A 12,422-nucleotide genomic window follows, 5' to 3' on the forward strand; every position below is an offset into this window, starting at 1 on the left:
AATGCTATGAAGCTTGAAATCAACCACAGGAAAAAGTCTGGAAAACCTCCAAAAGCATGGAGGTTAAAGAACACCCTACTAACGAATGAGTGGGTCAACCAGGCAATTAGAGAAGAAATTAAAAAATATATGGAAACAAATGAAAATGAAAATACAACAATCCAAATGCTTTGGGATGCAACGAAGGCAGTCCTGAGAGGAAAATACATTGCAATCCAGGCCTATCTCAAGAAACAAGAAAAATCCCAAATACAAAATCTAACAGCACACCTAAAGGAAATAGAAGCAGAACAGCAAAGACAGCCTAAACCCAGCAGAAGAAGAGAAATAATAAAGATCAGAGCAGAAATAAACAATATAGAATCTAAAAAAACTGTAGAGCAGATCAACGAAACCAAGAGTTGGTTTTTTGAAAAAATAAACAAAATTGACAAACCTCTAGCCAGGCTTCTCAAAAAGAAAAGGGAGATGACCCAAATAGATAAAATCATGAATGAAAATGGAATTATTACAACCAATCCCTCAGAGATACAAACAATTATCAGGGAATACTATGAAAAATTATATGCCAACAAATTGGACAACCTGGAAGAAATGGACAAATTCCTAAACACCCACACTCTTCCAAAACTCAATCAGGAGGAAATAGAAAGCTTGAACAGACCCATAACCAGTGAAGAAATTGAATCGGTTATCAAAAATCTCCCAACAAATAAGAGTCCAGGACCAGATGGCTTCCCAGGGGAGTTCTACCAGACATTTAAAGCAGAGATAATACCTATCCTTCTCAAGCTATTCCAAGAAATAGAAAGGGAAGGAAAACTTCCAGACTCATTCTATGAAGCCAGTATTACTTTGATTCCTAAACCAGACAGAGACCCAGTAAAAAAAGAGAACTACAGGCCAATATCCCTGATGAATATGGATGCAAAAATTCTCAATAAGATACTAGCAAATCGAATTCAACGGCATATAAAAAGAATTATTCACCATGATCAAGTGGGATTCATTCCTGGGATGCAGGGCTGGTTCAACATTCGCAAATCAATCAACGTGATACATCACATTAATCAAAGAAAAGATAAGAACCATATGATCCTGTCAATCGATGCAGAAAAGGCCTTTGACAAAATTCAGCACCTTTCTTAATAAAAACCCTTGAGAAAGTCGGGATAGAAGGAACATACTTAAAGATCATAAAAGCCATTTATGAAAAGCCCACAGCTAACATCATCCTCAACGGGGAAAAACTGAGAGCTTTTTCCCTGAGATCAGGAACACGACAGGGATGCCCACTCTCACCGCTGTTGTTTAACATAGTGTTGGAAGTTCTAGCATCAGCAATCAGACAACAAAAGGAAATCAAAGGCATCAAAATTGGCAAAGATGAAGTCAAGCTTTCACTTTTTGCAGATGACATGATATTATACATGGAAAATCCGATAGACTCCACCAAAAGTCTGCTAGAACTGATACATGAATTCAGCAAAGTTGCAGGATACAAAATCAATGTACAGAAATCAGTTGCATTCTTATACACTAACAATGAAGCAACAGAAAGACAAATAAAGAAACTGATCCCATTCACAATTGCACCAAGAAGCATAAAATACCTAGGAATAAATCTAACCAAAGATGTAAAGGATCTGTATGCTGAAAACTATAGAAAGCTTATGAAGGTAATTGAAGAAGATATAAAGAAATGGGGACATTCCCTGCTCATGGATTGGAAGAATAAATATTGTCAAAATGTCAATACTACCCAAAGCTATCTACACATTCAATGCAATCCCAATCAAAATTGCACCAGCATTCTTCTCGAAACTAGAACAAGCAATCCTAAAATTCATATGGAACCACAAAAGGCCCCGAATAGCCAAAGGAATTTTGAAGAAGAAGACCAAAGCAGGAGGCATCACAATCCCAGACTTTAGCCTCTACTACAAAGCTGTAATCATCAAGACAGCATGGTATTGGCACAAAACAGACACATAGACCAATGGAATAGAATAGAAACCCCAGAACTAGACCCACAAACGTATGGCCAACTCATCTTTGACAAAGCAGGAAAGAACATCCAATGGAAAAAAGACAGTCTCTTTAACAAATGGTGCTGGGAGAACTGGACAGCAACATGCAGAAGGTTGAAACTAGACCACTTTCTCACACCATTCACAAAAATAAACTCAAAATGGATAAAGGACCTGAATGTGAGACAGGAAACCATCAAAACCCTAGAGGAGAAAGCAGGAAAAGACCTCTCTGACCTCAGCCGTAGCAATCTCTTACTCGACACATCCCCAAAGGCAAGGGAATTAAAAGCAAAAGTGAATTACTGGGACCTTATGGAAAGAAAAATTTCTGCACAGCAAAGGAAACAACCAACAAAACTAAAAGGCAACCAATGGAATGGGAAAAGATATTTGCAAATGACATATCGGACAAAGGGCTAGTATCCAAAATCTATAAAGAGCTCACCAAACTCCACACCCGAAAAACAAATAACCCAGTGAAGAAATGGGCAGAAAACATGAATAGACACTTCTCTAAAGAAGACATCCGGATGGCCAACAGGCACATGAAAAGATGCTCAACATCGCTCCTCATCAGGGAAATACAAATCAAAACCACACTCAGATATCACCTCACACCAGTCAGAGTGGCCAAAATGAACAAATCAGGAGACTATAGATGCTGGCGAGGATGTGGAGAAACGGGAACCCTCTTGCACTGTTGGTGGGAATGCAAACTGGTGCAGCCACTCTGGAAAACAGTGTGGAGGTTCCTCAAAAAATTAAAAATAGACCTACCCTATGACCCAGCAATAGCACTGCTAGGAATTTACCCAAGGGATACAGGAGTACTGATGCATAGGGGCACTTGTACCCCAATGTTTATAGCAGCACTCTCAACAATAGCCAAATTATGGAAAGAGCCTAAATGTCCATCAACTGATGAATGGATAAAGACATTGTGGTTTATATACACAATGGAGTACTACATGGCAATGAGAAAGAACGAAATATGGCTCTTTGTAGCAACGTGGATGGAACTGGAGAATGTGATGCTAAGTGAAATAAGCCATACAGAGAAAGACAGATACCATATGGTTTCACTCTTATGTGGATCCTGAGAAACTTAACAGAAACCCATGGAGGAGGGGAAGGAAAAAAAAAAAGAGGTTAGAGTGGGAGAGAGCCAAAGCATAAGAGACTGTTAAAAACTGAGAACAAACTGAGGGTTGATGGGGGTGGGAGGGAGGGGAGGGTGGGTGATGGGTATTGAGGAGGGCACCTCTTGGGATGAGCACTGGATGTTGTATGGAAACCAATTTGACAATAAATTTCATATATTGAAAAAAAAATAAAATAAAATAACATTGTAGAAGAACAAAAAAGAAGTATCAGGGAAATACTTAGTGTTGCTCCAGCTTATGACCATGGGGTGGGAGTGAGGCCTGGAGGAGAGATACTACTCCCCTAGAACCAGGTGGTCCCCGTGGGGGAGGAGCAGTTGCCCCCCAAGGAAGTGATGTGATGTTTTCAGAAGGGAGGGTGCTGCGCAGATGAACTATGCAGTGTCAAAAAGCCTAGTGAACAAGCCAGTTTCAGGAACCTGACTTTTATGCTCTGGGTCCTGGGGAAGCTGTCAGGCATAGAGGCTGGTCATGATGTGGTCCAAATGTACTTGTCATCTGGTGGGAGAGAGGCTCCATCTTGGCCTTGCAGTCAGAATGTCATTTTCTTTCCTATTCAGAGGCCAGAAACACCAGGACAGCCTCCAGCACAGGAAACCAGAGAGAGGGGCCTGTCTAGTTTCAAAATGGAATAGAGATGGTATGGGTTGGAGCAGGCAAGGTTGCACCCAGCCTGCTCTAACTCAAGTTAGTTTCAAGACCCCTTGAAGAGCCTATCAATTTTAGGAAGCCATTGCCTAGTAACCTAGTGACCCCAGATTAGGCAAAACTGAAACATGCAAGCCCAGGCTGGTGATGCTGAAAGGAGCCTTCTGGCCCTGAAGCAGGGACTCCAGAGGTAGATGTTTGCTGACTCAAGAGTTTCCCTTGAGGTGCTCTGCCGCCATCTAGAGGTATGTGTCATAATAACACCACTAGCAACTTGATAGTGAATGGTTGGGTGCCTGAACAGCTCTAAGCAGACACCCAGAATGCTTGGACAGATATCGCAAGGCCAGGTCTAAGAGCTTCTAGCAACCCTATCCTGCCTCTGGCAACCTCCCAGTCCCCATGGTGGAGGTTTGCCCATTGCTGTCTCGGGAGGGAGCAGCCCCTGGTTCAATGAGGAAAATAGGACCACCATGGATACATATTATGGAATACAGAATACATTATAGGGTTAAGACATTATGTAATTGTGGGAGAAGCTGGGAAGAAAGATCTAGAAAAGAGTGTTACAGAAAGTCACTAGACAGTACCCAAGAACGACTGAGGGACAAGATAGAGCCTCTAAGGAACCTAGAGAGCCAGTGTCCTGAGCTGCCGGAGTGGGACCAACAAGAGCTGGTGGCAGAGTCTGTAGGAAGCTGTCACGTTTTGTTCAGACAAACAAGACAAGAATCTGGTGGTGGCTCAGGCTGCTGGGCTTGAGGCTGAGCCTGTGTGGCACCCCACACTTGCCCTTCCTCATGGCTGTCTGAGGACCTCTGGGATGATGGTGGTTGCTTCACTGCCTTCCCCACTGGTGCTTTCTGGGGACAGAATGCTGGAGGCAGAGGTACACCTCAACAAAGTTGACAATGAACAATCCCACTCAGTTCTCCTCCCTGAGCCTCACAAATGGTGTGCTCAGGTGATAGAGTTTTATGACATGGCCACATCACATGCAGGTGACATTGTCTGGCAGAATTGGAAGGACTTGGGGCTGATAGAGGGAAAAGATAGGACTATGAGGAGTAGAAACACAACAGCCTTCAGGGGGTGACACCCTCTTAGTGGGAGACCCTCCAGAGACTCTAGTGAGGGTCCCTACTCAGAATGGGAGGGGTTCAAAGGAACTCTTGGAGGTTGGGGGGTCAGAGTTGGGGGTCCTGTGTCCTGACAATGTTGCTCAGCAGCAGAGCAGGGATCTTTGGGTCAGAGGGCTGGGAAGGCAGCAGCTATAACTGCATAGTCCATGTCTCCAATGATAATAGCTGTCAAGTGGGGTTCCCAGGGGATGCAAAGCAAGAAGACTCTAAATAGCTAAAAGTCTGCTTGTTTGGGCTATGTTTAAAATAATTGGATACATATGGGGTGCCTGGGTGGTTCAGTTGGTTAAAGCGTCCGACTTCACCTCACGTCATGATCTCATGGTTCATGGGTTCAAGCCCCACATCAGGCTCTGTGCTGACAGCTCGGAGCCTGGAGCCTGTTTCTGATTCTGTGTCTCCCTCTCTCTCTGCTCCTCCCCTGCTCATGCTGTCTCTCTCTGTCTCTCAGAAATAAATAAACGTAAAAATTTTTTTTCTTTAATAATTGGATACATAAATGTGTATCCAGCAAGCTTTTAAGCTGACAGGTCTCACCCTGCAGTGAAGACATGAACAACCTAGGGGCCAATACACAGAGACCATCTTTGGATTACTTATAATATAGATTTATACCTGTGACACATCTCTTTTTCTAGTTGATAGAACCCTAGTCTTTGAAATGCCACAACATGGTGTTTCATTATTTGGTCTATAATGCTTCTCAAAAACTGATTTACACCTTTGCTGTTCTTAACTAGAAAATTACCTGGATGTGTCACTGTCTGAAGTAACCATGTGGCTATGCCACTAGATTGCTTGTGTCTGTTAGGCCCACAGTTTCACTCACAAGCCTTACGCTACATGCTGACTGTGTTCCCAGTGGGTGCAGGAGGTCCAGTAGGGAGCAGGAGACCAAATCCTGTCCCAGGCCTCAGGGAGAGGCAAATAGTACTGGAATACTCAACGAAGTGAATATCTGTAACAGTCATGCAAGGTTTGAAGAAAGGTAGAGGATGCTATCAGGACACTGGAGGGATATGTTATTAGTGTAGAGTAGACAGAAATTAGGGTTGGCTTCTCAGAGAGTGTGAGTGTGTACCTGGGGTGTTTAGGCCAGGCCATAGCTGAATGCAGAGAGGAGCTGGTCAGCAGTCTTTCATCCCAGACTTCTCTCTGGGCCAGAGCTCCCCCATGTACAGGTTTGAAAGCCGCTCTGGATCTGTGGCCTCCACCTTCCTCTGGGCACCTGATCCCCTGATCAGCCTGCTCTTTGGGCTTCTTTATATCAGAGAAGGGGGAACAGTCCTAATTCCCAGGCTGCCCACAGAAACACACCCGCCAGAATCACAGGAGGGCAATTGGATGTCAGAGAGCTCACACTTAAGGAGGGCTGTGTAGACAAACCTTACTTTGAATTTATCCCATCATCCCCCCTCTCCCTCCCCACAGATGCCATCTTTGGGGGCACACTCCACTAGAACATCTGGTGCTTGAAGCTAACATGTTTTCCCCTGGTCAAAGCTGTCCAGAGACAGAGAGGGTGGCCTTATTGGATGGCAACCTCCTTATTACAGAGGCAGAGGGACTGCTTTGCAGAATCATGTGTGTTATTATAAAGTTGTTAACCTATCCATATTTTAGGAAGGAAGAAAGGAAAAGAGAGGAGAGGGGAGAGGAACAGAAGGGCATCATCCTCATACCCATCCAGCAAAGTAAACTTTACTGTCCCATCTCACAGATCAGGAAACTGAGGTCAGTACATCTGAGTGTGACAGAGCTGGCTGTGCAGGGAAGAGCCCCTTGTTCATTGAAAAAGGGCCCTGAAAGAATAGGCAAGGCTGGTCCCGACCTGAGCCCATCTCCCTCCCCTCCCCCACCCCTTGGCCAGGTTGGCAGACCTCATGGAACAGCACCAGGAAGAGCTGGCTACCATCGAGGCTCTAGATGCAGGTGCTATCTACACACTGGCCCTGAAGACCCACATGGGCATGTCCATCCAGACCTTCCTCTACTTTGCTGGCCGGTGTGACAAAATTCAAGTGGGGCTGAGGCTCTTGCCCACCAAGTGAAAGCTCATATAGGCCGGCTGGACTCAGCAGGAAACTCTAGGACAGTGTGTTAGCCTACACACTGCATAACAAATGACCCCAGTTTATTGGTTTAAAACAACCAATCAGCTCACATTTCTGCATATGGGAAGTTCAGGCAGCCTTGACTGGGTTCCACACCAGGATTTCACAAGGTCAGTGTCAAGATGTAGCCATACTGGGCTTTATCTGGAGCCCTGGGGAGACCTTGCCTGCAGGCCTATTCAGGTGTTGGCAGAACTCAGCTCCTATTATTGCAGAATTGAAGGTCCAGGTCCTTGCTGGCTGCTGACTGAGGCTACTGCAGGCCTCACTCTGACCCTTACCACTCTCCCATCCCGTTGCCTTTCTCAGGCTTGGCGTCCCTCTTCCATCTGATTCTCTTAAACTGGAGAAAACTCTGCCTTTATGGGGACTCCTGAAGTCATGCTGGGTCCATCTGCATCCTCTCCCTATCCTACAGTCAACTGTGCCATTCTGCATCTTTGCAGAAGGGGTAGTTCACCACCTCCTGGATCCTGGGGATCAGGATGTGACCTTGGGAGCCATTTTCAGAGGTTTGCCCACCAGAGACAGGGATGGATCAACCCTTCCACAGAGATACTCATCACCAACAGGTTCATTGAGGTCTCTGCCAGAAACGGGCTCCATACCTCCTATCTTCTCCAAGGGGCTGAGAGGTGCAGGTGTGATGGCAGGCCTACCTTCTGCTCCTCCTCCTGTTGTTGCATCACTGTTGGCTGAAGCTGGCCCCCACTGGGGCCTCCTGGGCTAGCACAGCCTCCAGAGACAACTTGGCCCCCCACCTCCTCTCTTCTCTGCCCCAGTGTCAAAGCCAGAGGTCTTACATGTACCAGGACCAGTTTCTTGTCTGAGGAATCCGCCAGACTCAGTGCAGGAGGCACACCTTGTCCCTGATGGCTGCCTGCACTGCCTGTATCTGAAGTCCTCAGATGCCCCTGTAATACATTATCTGGTTGATTTGGGTCTCCTACCTGTGTCGGTCATAGGGGTTGCAGGATGCAGAAAAGACCCTGTTCATTTTTGAGCCCCAAGCATAATCTGGCTGCCCAGGGGGAAGGGGGAAGGAAACAATGGAGCCCCCTACCAGTGACTCCCCTTGCTTCTTCCAGGGCTCCACCAGGCCAGGCCAAACTACAACCTAACCCTGACCAGGAAGGAGCCTATTGGGTGAGTCACAGCTCCAGGCAAAGACTCACCACACACTGGGCACTTTTCGTGCAATACGTAGTGTGAGCGCTTATCCCCTTTTTACGTATCTATTGAACTCTATTTATTCATCAATTATTACATGCCATACATTTCAGTTACTATATATAAAACAATGATCAAAAACTGATGGCAATGCCTGTCCTTGGGGGACTTACATTCTAGCAACTAAAACAGCTTTCATGTCTAAAGTAACTGTTCTGGGCAAAAGACTGTTTCAGTGACCTTATAAGTACAATTTTACTTAATTGCCACAATTGCCCTGTATCAGTCAGGGTCATAGTGGTAAACAGAGGGTACATCTGAAAAATTTTATCTGAAAAGAGTATAATAATCAAGATGCATACAAATTAAGAACTACACAGAACCAAGGAGCAGGGTAAAAATAATAGAGAAATAGACAAAGGATAGGAACCAGTGCTCAACAGGAGACAGACATCTATCCAATCAACATAGAAAAGACTAGGAATTGGGGAAATGATGTTAAACCCAGAAGTGAGTGGTCTTGCCTCACCATCAGATGGTCCAAAAGCCTAGGGAGAGAGAAGCCCCCCACACTGCCTGTGGCAGAGGGAGGCGAGGGTCCACCTTAGGGAAAGGCAACATGGCAGTGACTGTTCAGTCCCCAAATGTACCTCGTCACATGCACAACTATGGTGGCTCACTGACACAGATGCATAAGGATACAAGCCCAAGAATACTCACAGCAGCTGTTCTGGGGCCTTGACAGCAAAACCCTGCACAACCCATGCTGAGTTCTGCAGCCTCCTAACCAGGGCATGGAGTGTGGCTGTGCAAAGGCATGAGACAGAGCTATGGGGACCACATAGAACAGCTCCAGGAGAAACTTGTGTGAGGGAAGCACACTGAGGAATGCCCTCTAAAATCATCTTAAGTGCATCAGTGCCCCAGTGTGGTCAGCACCCATCAGGCATTCCCACCTACCCTGTGCCCTTACAATGTGGGGCTTCCGTGATCTCCCAGCAGGGACAACACATCCCTGTGGATGGTGGTCAAGGGCACTCAGCTTCCTTGGGAATGTGTGGGTGTGTCAGAAGGAGAATGTGTTCAGATGTCATTTGCATCAACATAAATGAGTACAGATGAACACACCAGGTCCTGAAGGACAGGCCTTCTGGTGAGGGTGACCCCTGTCAGGACAGTGGACTATGGATGCAGGAAAACCCTGTCCTGTAGCCCCCAGAGAGGGGGAGTCTTGGGGGAGCACATAGCACTGACTCCAGGGCAGGGGTTCCCACCCAACCTTCCCCTCAGAGGACACAATATGGAGGCGGTGCCCCAGGACAGGCCCCCACAACAAAGAGCTACCCTGCCAAGGTGTCAGTGTTTAGAGTGAGAGCCCTGCATAGCCCGCGTGCTTGGAGCCCCTTCTTTAGGTGCAGACCTTGAGATGGGCAGGGCAAGGGGACCAGGGCTCACCTGGCTGCCAGTCACAGGAATCTATAAAGTCACAGATCTTCCAGATGCTTCCCAGTGAGTCTGTCCCCATCAGACTGAGGACACTGATGTGGAGCATCCCAGGTAGTTGGGGGACTGGGGAAGTTGTCCCTATATGGGTGGGTTTATGCATCTGCTAGAGCTGCCACAACAAAGTACTGAAACTAAGAGACTCAAGCAGCACATATTTGTTGCCTCAGCATTCTGGAGCTGGAAGTTCCAGATTCAGGTGTCAGAGTGTGGGTTTCTTCTAAGAATCTGCTCCAGGTGTCTCCCCCAGCTTCTGGTGGTTCACAGGCAATCTTGGGTGTTCCCCGATCTCTGACCTCATATTCACATGGTGTCTTCCCTCTGCATGTCTGTCTCTTCACATGGCTCTGTTTTTATAAGGACATCTGTGATATTGGGTTACGCACCCACCCCATTGCAGTATGACCTCATCTTAACTAATTATATCTGGGATGGCTCAATTTCCAAATAAGGATGTTCTGGATTTAGGATTTCAACTGTGGACTTTGAGAAGTACAGTTCAGCCATGACAGTGGGACTTCCTGATGTTTTTTCTCCTTTGGAGCCCCCACAACCCTGATGACCTCACCCACTTCCTGTGAACATTCATAGTGCTCCCTCTGCATTCTCATCCTGCTGGGTCTGCTGGGTCTTCTGGGTGTACATGGGGGTGGGGAGTGGCTCTCCAAACCCTTGGGTGCACTCTGTTGTTCCTAGGATGGTGTGCTGGCCCCCAGATTGTCCTGCCCTCAACCTTTACACATGTTTTTCCCCTGCCTAGGTTCAGCTAAGAAGTCCTCTTTTTGAGAAACATTCTGTGGTGATGATGATCATTAATATGATGAAGAAAACAAGTTAGGTAGTCTGAGCGGCTCTGTGTGGACCGGCTCATTAATTGTCTGACATGGACGAAGACAGTGCCCTGTGTTTTACAGGAGTCAGGGGAAAGCAGGGCCTCATGCCTGCTGGGACTACATGTGTCATCATTAGGCTCTGCAGGACCATGGGGGGCTTCCCTTTGATGGAGACACTGCTCAGCCAGAGGATTTCTCTGGGACCAAGGGGCACACTGACACTGGGTACTACCTCTTAAGGCAAAGCAGACAAGCCTTATTAAGCCTCTCCAAGATGACTGCTTCCTTCTCTCCATGGGACTGCCCCCTGGTCTCACACCCAAGAGGACCCTCGCTAACTTCCTCCTGGCCCACCCATTGATCCCAACCCTCTACCATACTCTCTCAGCCCACCTGGGTGATCCCTGGCTTTCTCCCAGGCCCTGCCTGCTGTCAACTCCAAAACTGCCTGGTGTCATGCCCTACTGGACTGTCCTTAGACAGGTCTCACAACTCTGATGAGACACCATGTTCCCTGTCATTGTGCCCTGCCAGGAAAAGGGACTACTACCACCCTGGACATACTGCTCCATCAAGGACTGGAAAGGCAAGGGTGAGCTCTCTCAGGGGGACCTTGGGCACCGTATCACAACACCTGGAGTGGAATGGGTGTCAAGCTTGGGAGAGAGGAAGCAGGTGCAGTCTGGCACCCAGACTGACTGGAGAGATGAAGACCCACTTCTTTTGTACGATAGGGTCTGTGGTATCATCATGCCCTGGAACTACCCCCTGATAATGCTCTCCTGGAGGACGGCTGCCTGCATGGCTGCTGGGAACACAGAGGTGATCAAACCTGCCCAGGTGGGCCTGGGTGTGTTCCAGGTGGGGCCTATTGGCTGTAGAGGAGAAGACAGGTGGCTTGTTGGGCCCTTTGCGCACCCAGGACTACACTCCCTGAGTGTAGAATGTATGAAAATTCAAGAAGGATCCAGGCCTGGCCACAAGGCTGGAGCTTGCCAGGAGAAGGCACTGAAAGATATAGGAGGTAGTGGGCCTTACTCACCGCTTTCCACTGGAGCTATGGGGAAGCTGGGTGGGTTGGCACTACCCACTATGATGGGGCTTACCCTGGAGGGTCCTCCTGGCATGACTGCTTCTCCCTGCTTGCTACCTCAGCTGCTGGGAGGGGAAGGCAGAGCCCCACTTCCCAATCCTTCCTGACCCAGTCTTCTTCTCTGCCTCCCTGAGTGACTCCATTCACAGCCTTGAAGTTTGCAGAGCTGGCCTTGAAGGCTGGCATTCCCAAGGGCATGGTCAACATCCTCCCTGGATCTGGTAAGGCATATGGACAGAGGTATCTGGAGACTCCGGGGATCCAGGAAGTCAGAGATGCACTTGGTCAGAACAGGGCTTGCTGCATGATGTGCTCTAGTGGAGCAGAGTGATCGGGGGCCCAGCGATCCAGTGGGGGTGGCCAGCCTGGTGGGGAGATGGCCCTCTTCCATGGTGGGAGAGACCCAGACCTGAAAGGGTTCTAGCTTTCAAATGTTTCCCCAAATGTTTTCCATTTGTGTGTGTGTGTGTGTGTGTGTGTGTGTGTGTATACATGCACTGGAATAACTTTACATGACTTGGGAATGATTATATTTAAGAGATTTTATCTGTAGAACATTCTAGGCTTAGAGCATTTAGGGAGGTATTACATGAATTGCTTATTTAATTTCTTCTGTGTTTAGTGGTCTGGTTTATTGGAAATGTCCCTTCTTTCACACATTTAATATATATTGGCATAGAGTTGTATTAATAATTTCTCGTAATTAATTCCTTTTTTGATTCT

At 47.2% G+C, this 12,422-nt stretch overlaps 1 pseudogene; it reads left to right on the forward strand.

Moving 5' to 3' along the window:
• LOC122478373 overlaps nt 1-12,422 on the forward strand; it is a 65,779-nt pseudogene that overhangs the window by 33,974 nt on the left and 19,383 nt on the right.

This window comes from Prionailurus bengalensis, unplaced genomic scaffold (assembly GCF_016509475.1).
Source record: "Prionailurus bengalensis isolate Pbe53 unplaced genomic scaffold, Fcat_Pben_1.1_paternal_pri Un_scaffold_56, whole genome shotgun sequence".
Classification (NCBI taxonomy): Eukaryota; Metazoa; Chordata; class Mammalia; order Carnivora; family Felidae; genus Prionailurus; species Prionailurus bengalensis.